The sequence below is a fragment of the Gorilla gorilla genome, chromosome 15 (assembly GCF_029281585.2).
Source record: "Gorilla gorilla gorilla isolate KB3781 chromosome 15, NHGRI_mGorGor1-v2.1_pri, whole genome shotgun sequence".
NCBI lineage: Eukaryota > Metazoa > Chordata > Mammalia > Primates > Hominidae > Gorilla > Gorilla gorilla.
In genome coordinates, this window is record NC_073239.2 from 72,187,253 (window position 1) to 72,197,139 (window position 9,887).

Below are 9,887 nucleotides of genomic sequence, written 5' to 3' on the forward strand. Positions count from 1 at the left end.
TACCACAGAAGTGATGCTATGTTCTTCTCAGTGCAGCATCAGAAGGCAACAATGTAATTTGTTCTATTTCTATCAGGGTTGACTTTTATCACTTGGTTAAGATGGTGTCTGCCGAATTTCTTCACTGTAAAATTAATTAATAAGTATTTTGTACTTACTAGGTTAAAAGTTATTAATAGGTATTTTGTGGAGAGCTACTTTTTTTTTTTCAGTTCAAACTCATTTCCCTTTTATTAAAGTCCAAGTTACCATTACATGGCTTGGTACTCAATAAAGGAAAACTTGTTCAAATAAGGTAATATATTATCATCAGTATTTCCAGGTAACTGTTTACACACAAGTAGCAATATCAATACATCCTTGCGAAGCCCATCCATGGGGTTTACACTTTGTCAAGGCCCAGATCCTCCGGAGTGGAGATTCCCAGTTCATTTAAAGTTGGTCTGAGTTCCTGGATGACATAGGGGTAGACTTCCTTATGAGGTCCTGCTTTGTCCTTAACAGCCTCTAGGATGCCAACTGCACTAGCAAAATCGTTTAACCGTCTGCGTGCCCGCAAAGCAGCATCAACAATTTTGGGCTCTGGAACCAGATCATAGCTAACAAGTGTGTTCATCCCTTTACGCAATCGCCAGGCATCTATATCTGACTTGTTGAAGTATGTTACCCAGAGAGCATCAGACTCCTCATCTGTCTCGTGACCCATGGGAATAGCAGTGAACTGACTGGATAGCCGCGGCGGGGCCGGGGGTTGGGGCGGAATGCAGGAGGCCTCGAGGGCCGGCCCGGGCGGTTGCAGTCACCGCACAGCGGTGGAGAGCGGCCCCAGCACGACGGCGATGGTGGCGCGCAAGCTGAGGATGGAGAGAAACCGGTGTGAGCTCGCGGGTTGCTCCGCAGCTGGCGGGGGCCGGCGAGAGCTACTTTTATGTTATATGAATATCGTGTTCTTCATCACATTCCCCAGCACCCCCGCCACTGGCTTTAGCATCCATTATTGGTTCTTACCTAAATCAATTATTACTATAATGGTTGACAAACGATGCTATTCTAATTCCATTATTATTTCTACATTTATTAGTTGGCATTCTATTATAAGGTAAAGTTTTCCTTGGCCTACCTCAGTGGCTTATGCCCGTAATTCTAGCACTTTGGGAGGCAAAGGCAGGTGCACTTGAGGCCAGGAGTTCAAAACTAGCCTGGTCAACATAGTGAGACCTCATCTCTACAAAAGAAAACAAATCAAAAGATTAGCTGAGAATGGTGGTGCATACCCGTAGTCTCACCTACGGGGGAGGCTGAGGCAGGAGAATCACTTGAGCCCAGGAGTTCGAGGCTGCAGTGAGCCATACTTGTGCCATTGCACTCCAGCCTGGGTGACAGAGTGAGACTGTCTCTTAAAGAAAAAAAACAAAAAACAAAACCTTTCCCGTCTCCCTTATCTGTTTTATTCAATGGACGATAATCTGTTGCTATCATTTATTTTGATATTCAAATTTTTCCAGATTTAGCTAATGAGAGCCCTTCAAACTAGGACTTCTCCTTCTAACATGTCCTCATCATTCTTCCATTGCTTTCCTACTTTTGTGACAAACAAGATGTTCCAGGAACATTTTGTACTGTCCTTGTTCCAGTCCTAAAATCAACCATTTCTTCGAGGACTTCTGGATTCTGTTAGTGGAGAATGGTATTCAGAAGCCTCCATCTGGGTGCTGGGTGTGATCATTGCTATTAGGAGATCACTGCTTCCAGGTTTAGTTTTCACCCTTTCCGAACTGTTAATTACCTTCTGTGACAGAGAAAAACCTGGCTCTGGCTCTCATCTCAATACACTCACTTAATTAATCTCCCTGTATGTAACCAATCTCCTGACCTTATGGCTGCCTTGCAGACCAAGACGTCACCTTACATGGAGGCCATTGTGTAGTAGAAATGAGACTAGCCCCTTTGCTTTTCCCACTATAACTTGTAAATGCACTACACAAAGCCAGTGAGACCCTTTTCTAAACTAATTCCTATTCTTTATGCAAAAGAGAGTATGTGTGAAATTTGGGACTCCATTTATTTAATTTATCATAATTTTGTGAAATTTATTTTGCTATAGAAATGAATGTATATTATAATATTGGAATTAAAATTTCTTTTTAATCTGAAGTTTCTGGCTTTGCGTTTCATGAGTTTGTTATGATACAGTGAGAATATTTGCTCAACTGCTTTTTGGATATACAATTTAACAAATGAGGCCTGACCAGCAGGAAAAAAATTAGTGAGAATTTAAAAAAATTAACTGCAAGTTCAGTTATGTTTTTAACTAGTGATTTTAAAAGATAACAAAAGTCTCATATCACTTTTAACTCAATCAGTGTTTTCTAAAATATTTACTACATCATTGTAAGCTTTGTTATTACTAATAATAACTTTGATCTGTATGAGCATTATTGTTTACAAAGCACCTAATAAATATTATCTCAATCTTTTCCCAGCTTTGTGGAGTAGATGATGTTATCTCCATTTTACACACAGATCGTAGGCTTATTGAAGCTATGCAACTTGTTAAAGATTGCCCAACTGTTACGTGGCAGAAACGGTATATAAACAGAGTTATTTTAACTTACCGTTTATTCTTCCCTTTTCATTATTTCATTCCTCTGAATTGGGATTTTTTCTCATCTTGCCTGTCCTGTTTGACAGATTATAAATGAATAACTACTCTCCTATGTAATTTACTAATTTTGTCACCTAGGCTTAGATCAACCAACTCTAATAGGTTCATTTATTCAAGTTGCTGAAAGTGCCTATTGTCCCCCAGTATTTATTTCCCCTGCATTGCACAGTAATAGAATGTTTAGCCAGACAAATGGCCACCTCAGAAAAAAGTTCATTTCCGGCCGAGAGCAGTGGCTCACACCTGTAATCCCAGCACTTTGGGAGGCCGAGGCAGGTGAATCACTTGAGGTCAGGAGTTCAAGAAAAGCCTGGCCAACATGGTGAAACCCTGTCTCTACTAAAAATACAAAAATTAGCCAGGTGGTAGTGGTGCACACCTGTAATCCCAGCTATTTGGGAGGCTGAGGCAGGAGAATCACTTGAACCTAGGAGGCAGAGGTTGCAGTGAGCTGAAATTGTGCCACTGTACCCCAGCCTGGGCGAGAGAATGAGACTCTGCCTCAAAAGAAAAAAAAAGAAAAAAAGAGAAAAGTTCATTTCCTAGCCTACTTGTCAGGTGGGTATGGCCATGTCATAAAGGGTAGTGATGCTGACAGCTCCTGGGAACCTTCCTTCAAATGTGCCCCCTGTACTCCTTTTTTGTCACTTCCTCCATCCTGCTTCCTGGAGCAGAAATCCTGCCTTGCATAATGAGAATTAGGGCTCTACCCAAGGAATGTCATCAGGGTGGTGAGCTAGAAGGAGGCTCCTGGGTCCAAATAACTTTATGGGGCAGGGCTACCATATCTATCCGGACTGCAAAATTCCAGACTTCAGAAAACTCAAAAGCCACTGGATGTTTTTAAGAGATGGCATGTCGCTTTGTCACCCAGGCTGGAGAGCAGTGACTATTCACAGGCACAATCTTAGTGCTTTGCAGCCTCCACCTCCCAAGAGATCTCACCTAATCCTCCCGAGTAGCTGGAACCACAGGTGCAGGCCACCATGCCCAGCTAAGCCACTGATATTTTGACTTGGCCAATCACAACCTAATGTATACATTCAGTATCTATCTGCAGATCCTACCTAACCAGTCTCAAAGTTGAGTGAGACTGGCCATTCACCCCACATCCAGAGGCAGTTCCTGATTGCTTTAGTGCCCTTCAGGGTGATTTCAATGTAGGGGGTAGGGCCATAGTGGTCGGTTCAGTAATGAGCACCTAAGCCAGTCAGCTTATAGCCTTCCCCTAGCCCCAGTGGCTGGTTCCCTAAGATACAAATCATGGTAGGTTTGGAAGAGGCACCCTCTCTTAGGGAAGGATGTAGCCCAGCTATAAACACGGAAGCATGTAGCTTTAGAGAAATCAGGCTGAGGATGTGGCTGGCTGGTGGAGGAAGGTAGAAATAAAAGAATTGTGGGTGTTTTCCTTTAGATTCGATCAACCCTAAAACCTGCCTAATTTGTGGTCTTTTCAGAGAATGAGCCAACAATCATCCAGTTATATTGTTTAAGCTAATTTCAATTGAGTTTTCTGTTCATTGTATCCAAGGTCGTATAACTGATATACCTTCCAGTGTCTTCAGGATTACATCAATGTTTAATAATGTAGATTGACATTTTTAGGTAGTATTTTTTAATTTTTTGACCAGTTTGAACACAACTGTAATGGATTCCTATTTTATTCAGTATGTGATCACCTTTTGCTATCTTTTTTTGTGTGTGTGCCCGTGTGAGTGGGGTCTCACTCTGTCATCCAGGCTGGAGTGCAGTGGTATAATCATGGCTCACTGCAGCCTCAACCTCCTAGACTCAAGGGCCCATCTCAGCCACCCAAGTACCTGGGACTACAGGCATGTGCCACCATGTCTGGCTAATTTTTTAAATAATTTTTTGTAGAGATGGGGGTCTCACTGTGTCGTCCAGGCTGGTCTTGAACTTCTGGGCTCAAGTGATCCTCCCGCCTTGGCCTCCCAAAGTGCTGGGATTACAGGTGTGAGCCACCACACCCAGTCTTATTTATTTTCATGTTCAAATTGTCCCAATTTAACACAACTTTTTCACACAGTTTGTCCCATTGCTTTATTCTCTGATTTTATTTTTTAAATCTTGAAGGATGGTTTTGTAAAGGCTGCGATGGCTGTGTTAAAATTCAAATGTGAAGCTTACCCTTTCTGGAAAATCACTCCTTGGTTTTCTTATGCTGTCTCATTTCTCTACTATCTCATTTCTCTACCTTTTTCTTTGCCCATTTTTCAAATTGTTTCTGTACTGACTCCCTTCACAAATCTGTTTTCTTCTCCAGCTCCTGAAAAGTGGTAGTTTTTTGGTTTTGTTTTTTACATCTTATTTTTTAAATTCATTTTTTAAAAATCTTGTATGTTCTTCCAATGAAAAAAATATTTCTTTAATTGACAAATTAAAATTGTATATATTTATGGTGTACAGTATGATGTTTTGAAATATGTATACATTGTGGAATGGCTAAATTGGGCTAATTAATACATGCATTACCTCATACACATCATTCTCTTGTGGCAAGAACGCTGAAAATCTACTTTCTTAGCAATATTCAGTTATGCAATTCAGTTTTATTAATTATAGTCATTGTGCTCTACAGTAGATTCCCCAAACTTTTTTACCTTGCAATTGAAAGTTTGCGTCCTCTGACCAACATCTCCCCATTTCCCTTCCCAGCTCTGGCAATCATCAGTCTACACTCTTGCTTTTCGGTATTCCAACATTTTAGAATCCACATGTGAATGTGATCATGTGGTATTTCTTTTTGTGCCTGGCTTATTTCACTTAATATAATGTCCTCCAGGTAAATCCATGCCGTTGCAAATGACGAAGCTTAATTCTTGACCCACAGATTTAATGTGAAGTCTTTCTCAGAGGTGTCACTCACTCATAACTTCAAATAATCACCTTTGCAATTGTCTCCAATCCTTACTGTGTTTCAGGCCTCCATTTCCAACTCCACTAGGAGGCACTGTAGTGATCTAAAGGCAGTACACCTCAAACTGAAATCTTTCATCCAAAACTATTAATAGCTGTCTCTAAGTTTTTCTGTTCTTACCTAAGCATGTTATTCTCTCAGTCTTTCAATTTTAAAACTTTCAGGTCATTCTTATCTTCTACTTTTCCTTTTCTATCACATTTAGCCCATAAGCAAAGTGTAGTTTCTTCTATAAAGTTTTCAAGGACCACTACTAAGACATAGCCCTTCACAATCTCACATCTGAATAACTGTGTTTATTTTTTAACTTGTCATTTTATCTACCCTTACAACTCATTTTATATGTGAATTATGAAAAACCGCCCTGCTAAGAACCTTTAAAGACTTCTTAAATCTCTTATCCTAGCACTTAAGGCCCCCAAATTGGTTCTTTACTTAGCTCTCCAAACCCATCTCCCCCTACTTGTTTACATCAACTGGACAAAGTGGTGTACCAATTTCTTCCCAAATGCTATATTTGCCCACCTTCTTTGCTCCCTCTTTGTGAAATGCCCTCTGTCCTCTTACATGTTTAATCTTATCTCTTTTTCAATTATTATTATATTTTGAGACAGGGTCTCATGTCTCGCTCTGTCACCCAGGCTGGAGTGCAGTTGCATGATCTCAGCTCACTGTAACCTCTGCCTCCCAGGCTCAAGCCATCTTTCCACCTCAGCCTCTTGAGTAGCTGGGACAACAGGACTGTGCCATGCTAATTTTCTTGCCTGGCTAATTTTTGTATTTTTTGTAGAAATGGAATTTCACCATGTTGCCCAGGCTGGTCTCAAACTCCTGAACTCAAGTGATCTGCCCATCCCAGCCTCCCAAAGTGCTGGAATTACATGTGTAAGCCACCACACCCAGCCTAATTTTATCTCTTTTTCAGAGCTCAGCCCGAGTCAGTTTCTTTGTTTTTCCTTTGGCTTTTTGTTTTCTTTTTTGAGATGGAGTCTCACTACCATGCCCAGGCTGGAGTGCAATGGTGCGATCTGGCTCACTGCAACCTCCGCTTCCTGGTTCAAGCGATTCTCCTGCCTCAGCCTCCCAAATAGCTGGGATTACAGGTGCATGCCACCACGTCCAGTCAATTTTTGTATTTTTAGTAGAGGCAGGGTTTCACCACATTGGCAAGGCTGATCTCGAACTCCTGACCTTGTGATCTGCCCGCCTCAGCCTCCCAAAGTGCTGGGATTATAGGCATGAGCCACTGCACCCGGCCTCAAAGAAATAGTTCCTAAGGTGGTAAGATGGGGGTCCGCTCTCCACTTTTTCCCTTTCTCTTCCTAGAGTCAACCTAATCAAAGACACCCAGCCATCTAGCACACCTTCCAGCAAATGCAGGAAATACCTACAGGATGTTTAATCTTACCTGTTAAAACCATCTGATTATTTTATGGACACCACAATCTGAGGGCAGACCACCAAGAAGGCCTCTTTTTTATCCTTCTACCTTGAGCTTCCAGTATTGGAAACCCCAACCCCATCTGGAAAAACCAGACCAGGTCCAAAGACTGACAGTCAGCACCAGGAGTAGTGGGTCCCTGGAGTCAAGAGAAAGAGAGATTAAAGAGAGAGAGAGAGGGGGGGGGGGGGGAGAGAGAGAGAGAGAGAGAGAGAGCGAGAGAGATTACAGGGGAGGAGGCTTCTCTGCAAAGGGGATGGGAGAAGGAGAGGCTGAGACCTGGCTTCAGTGAGAGAATCTGGGGGAGTAGAAATTACTAGAAGAAACAGAGGAATCACTCCTGTATCTCCAGTGCTAGAAGCAAAAGGCTGTTTTGTACATTCTTTCAGACTGTGTGAACTTGCCCTAATTGGTAAGGTCAGGCAGTAAGACTACTTGGGGACAAGTACAGAACTATTCCCTCCTTTTTGGAATATGAATACAATGTATCAGTCAGGGTGCTGGCTAGAAATAGATGACACACTTAATGGGTTTCACTGAAGAGTTTAATAGAGGGACTCTTTTCAGAGGGGTGGACAGGATTGAGGGACCCATCAAAGGCTAGTAAAGTACCCACGGATTAATGACAGCTAAAATCTATTACCACTGCAGGCCTGAAGAGACAAGGGAAAGGCACAGTGTCACCAGAGACTGGGCAGCTAGAGCCGTGGAAAAGAGACAACCTGGCAGTAGCTGTGGCCATAGAGGGTGGTAGGAAACCAATTCCTCTTTCCCTCTTCCCATTACCAGGAGTAGTGCTTCTCTTTGGCCATTCCCAATAAGAAGCCACAGAATAAGGGAGGACAGGGCATGCAGTCCTTGGAAATCATCCTTGTAAGATACAGAGGAGGGCAGAGGAAAGGCAGATTATGGATCTGTGGTGAGAGGATAAACCCAGCATATGTAGTGCACTACAGTTATCACAGTGATTGTTCTCTACTCTGAATCCCATAGCACTTATTGCTAAAACCCTCATTTCAATTTTCAACGACCATCTCCTGAGTGCTTCCCAAAAGTACTAGATGCTTGGGCATGATACACAAATTAACCACACATGGCCCCTTTAGGAGCTCAAATCTGGTGGGCAACCTTTGGACATAGAATTTGCTGCTTTATATTGTGTTTTATCTTTTCTAGTGGGTGCGGTGGGTTGGATCTTTATAGATTACAAGAGCAGAGAAGTTTTCAAGTCTGATGTGATGGGAGTTCTACATCAGGCTCCACATCAAATTAGAATCTTAGTCCAGACACTGTGGCAAATGTAGTGACACCATAGCAGGTTTCGTAACTATCGCATGTAACTCAGATGATGGTGTCGCTCTGCTTCCTACTTTTGTCTGACTCCCATTCTTGTAACCTGACTTTCTCTGCCTGCTCACTGCTGACCCTCTTTGTGTGTCTCACTTTCAGATTCCCTGAAAGAGGATTAAATTGGGCCAGTTTATCCTTCTCTGTTCCTATTGGGCAGAGTTCTGCTACAAGCCATCTTAAATGGCAATGCTTTGCTTTATGTCCAGTCTATAGATGAGCAGCTTTGTCCTGAGTAGCCAGATCACATGAGACAAGTATGGCAACTGTCATGAACATCTGTCATTCGCAGCTGCCTGAAATCTTCCAAATAGTCTCTCTTCGTTATCATAGTTCCTCAGTAGAAATCCTGCCTTCTCGATGTAGAACCCCAAACTCCCTTTCCAAGATTTCCTTCTTGTTAGGGTGCATACGAGTGATGTAGATTCCACTACCTAGACTCAAGCATTTGTTTCAAGATGGAGTTACATGGGGAAGGAGGGAGAGTACAGGGCCTGCATTTTGCAGGTGCAGATCCTGGCAAATATGGTGTGGTTCTGGAGCTGGTGAAGTGAACCACAGAAACGAAAGAAGCAATGGACATTCACATCTGCACTTACTCTATATCTCAGTTCCAGATAACTTTTTTTTGTTTCTCTGAGGATGAGGACTTCATGGAGACAAAAGGCCATCAAAATAGTTGCTGACATCCTGCAGCCAGAGAAAATGTTTCAAAATGCAGATTGGATCATTACCCTCCAAAGGCTTTCTTGTGCCTCTGCTATAGCCAAGGGAAGACAGGAGTGAGCTCTCCTGTTGTTCTAGGAAGAGGATGAGAGACAGGTAAGGCAGGTCCCAGTGCATAGCTAGGGCCAGCATACCTCACTGACTCCCAGCTGACCGAGAGATACATTGAGCTTGCCCAGCCCAGCCCACATCAGCTGACCCCCTGCTGACCCCAAAACACATGAGCAAGTCCAGCTGAGATTAGAAGAGCTGCCCAGCTTAGCCCAGATCAGCTGACCCCCCGGGTAACCCTGGGACACATGAGCAAAGCCAGCTGAGGTCAGCACACTTACTCATCCCTACCCAGTTAAAATCAACCAATTCCCAGCTGGGCCACAGTTTCATTGTTAACAAGATAGAGCTACTCATTGAACTGGACCAGTCGTGGCTCCAGGACTGGAGACTGTGGCACTTTTCAGGTGCCACACTGAAAAGATGCTCAGGTGGCCCAATACTCTTGCCTTTGTGAGAGAGAGGAGATCCCTCCAGCACTGAATACCCCCTCAGATTATTATTTTGAACAGCAGCAACCTGAAGGGCTTCTGTCATCAAACATTTCACCCCACATGCAGGAAACATGTGAGAATTATTAATTATTTCCATGATCACAGTTGGACTCCACCTTCTAGAAATATGAAGACTTTGAAAGTACCACTTGCTTTGTCCTTAGTTTTTTTTTTTTTTTTTTTTTGAGGTAGAGTCTCACTCTGTTGCCCAGGTTGGAGTGCGGT

At 42.8% G+C, this 9,887-nt stretch overlaps 1 pseudogene; it reads right to left on the minus strand.

Moving 5' to 3' along the window:
• Nucleotides 1–282: 282 nt before the first annotated feature.
• Nucleotides 283–9,080, minus strand: LOC109023139 (cytochrome c oxidase subunit 5A, mitochondrial-like; annotated as a pseudogene).
• Nucleotides 9,081–9,887: the final 807 nt, after the last annotated feature.